Source organism: Octopus bimaculoides, chromosome 12, assembly GCF_001194135.2.
Source record: "Octopus bimaculoides isolate UCB-OBI-ISO-001 chromosome 12, ASM119413v2, whole genome shotgun sequence".
Taxonomy (NCBI): domain Eukaryota; kingdom Metazoa; phylum Mollusca; class Cephalopoda; order Octopoda; family Octopodidae; genus Octopus; species Octopus bimaculoides.
Window position 1 is genome coordinate 31,593,967 of NC_068992.1, and position 2,557 is coordinate 31,596,523.

Here is a 2,557-nt window from a genome sequence, read left to right on the forward strand (position 1 = left end):
ATCAAAATCTGTTTAAGTAAAGTTTTGTGGTATCATGGTCCATTCGAGTAGCGAGTTCTTGTTGAGTAAGTTGTATCCAGATACAGGTGCCTTATCTGGTATTCCTTGAAGAAATGTGTTTAGATTCTGTTTAAAGGTGATAAGATCCCTTTCCTCTTTGATCTGTTTTGGGGGAATGTTTACAGATGCCAGGGCCTGTTGGGGAAAAAAAATGTGTTGCAGTGTATTTATGCGTTGTGATCCTGAATTGGGTAGGGGACGTATGGCTCGTGGTCCTTGACTTGGATTAATTTTGAAGCTGATGTTGAGGTCATTTGGGCAATGCAGGCGGTATATTCTCCACATCGTACAAATGATGTACCGCTCGCAGCGGTGCTGGGGAGAGTAGAGTTTCAATGTTTTAAGGTGGTCCCAGTAATCGAGATCAGTCATGCCCTTAATTCGTATAGTGAATGCCCTCTCGGGTAATTCAATTTTCGAGATGTTTTGTTTTGTATGGGGAGACAACAGGGGGCAGCAGTATTTGAAGTGTGGCCGTGCAAAGGAGGATAAAACGTGGAATGATGACACCTTGTTCTCTGGACCAGAAGGTTCTTAAGATCCAGGAGCTCATCCTACGAACTCTATCGACCTTATTGTTGATGAGGGCACTCCAACTGAGATTGCTATCAACAATTACTACTAGGTCTCTAATATTATTAGTTGCCGTGAGAGGTTACCCTGAAGGAAGAAGAATGCATCAGCTCACATTTCCTTCGTTTAGTTGCATTTTTTTTTTGTCTGCCCATTGACTGCCCGCATGTAGATCAGACTGGAGTTGAGTTCGCTCTTCTTTTTCTTTTAAAATTTTTGGGAGCTTAACGTCATCAGCAAATATTTTCATTTGCTGTGTTTTACAACGCTGGAAAGTCGTTTATATACATTACGTAGAGGAGTGGACCCAAGAGGGACACCACTGGTGACTTTTGCTGGGCTTGAGTAAACTCCATCGCCCACAACTTCTTGTGTTCTGTTCGGTAGAAAATACTCAATTTAGTGTAGAGGTTTTTTACGGATTCCAACATTTGTCAATTTTGAGAGTAAGATTTTATGGTCAACTCTGTCGAACAATTTACTGAAGTTAAGATATATGACATCAGAGTTCGTGCCTGTTCCCAAGGCTTTACGTATATCAACGATGTGGTGTAAGAGCTGTGTTAGACAATCCGTGCCACAGCGAAAGCCATACTGATTTGCATTTAGGAGTTTGCGGATCTCTAGGAAGCCAGCTGTCCTTTCTCTTACCACTCTTTCAACCACTTTAATAATGTGGGAGGTGAGTGAGATTGGGCAATAGTTGACTGTGAGGGATCTGCTTCCGTTTAAAAAAACGGGATGACAGACTTGGATAGGAACTGTTTCGGTATATAACTTGAGTGTAAAGAATTTCTCCAGATGTTGGTCAGAGGGACTGCAAGTTGGTGTGTACATGCCTTCAGGAGACTAGCAGAGAATCTATCAGGGCCTACAGCAGGATAGTATTTGACCTCATTTATTGCGGCTATGATGTCTGAGGCAGTGAAGGTTATGTCAGAGATCTTATGTTGGGAATCAACTACGTTCGCTTCCTTTACTTCAATATCAGTGGGACCACTAAAGACAGAGCAGTATTATTTCTCTAGTTTGTTTTTGCCATTTCTTTAGCATCGTGTTGGGGAATGCCGTTATCATCGATCAATGGCCCAATGGGTGAGACAGTGGTTCAAAACTTGTTTGAATATGAATAGAACACCTTTGCGCTCTGTTTGATGTTTTTGATTACCTACTGTTCCTCCGAAGATCTTTGATTTTCAATGGAGGTTTTTATGTCAGTCTGCAGATGAAGTTTTTCCAACTCCAGCCTTTTCATTGTTGTTGAATGTGGATGTTTTATGTGGGAGTATTTTAATTGGTTGATGTTTTAAAATTAAGTCTTTTGATGCATCTGATATGTGTGTTTTTTTTCTTTTTAGGGAGCCGATTTCTGTTTCTGTTAGTAGATTTCGTTGTAGCGTGTTTTGAGCAAGTATATGTGACAATGTTCTCAAAGCGCTGCCATGCGGTCTCAATGTGAGTTGCAGAGTGTCATGTCGTGGTTTGAGAGGAAATTGTTTTTGAACCGAAATACTGTGAATGGAGCTAGAGTGATTGGTTAATATTAGATACAAGATCGTTTTATTCTGTCTAGTTGGTTCCAGCACTAGCTGAGTAAAAAAAAAATATCCATTAGATTAAAGAGTAAGTCTGCTGCTGCTTTATCTGATGTAAAGCATTTGCCTAACTTCAGAGTACTTGTGAGCCAGTTTATAAGAGGGAGGTTAAAATTACCCATCCCTAGTATGTTTCCGGAGTTGTATTTTTGAAGGAAGGACTTGATTTTGTTGAGGCACACTTCAAAGCACTTTAGAGGTGCTTGAGGAGGCCTGCAAAGACCAACAATGATTATGTCGTTGGCTTTGTTGAATAGTGATATGGATTCATAATAGCCATTGGAAAATATGCCCTTGGCATCAACTGAAAAAGAGTCATGGAGAAAAAT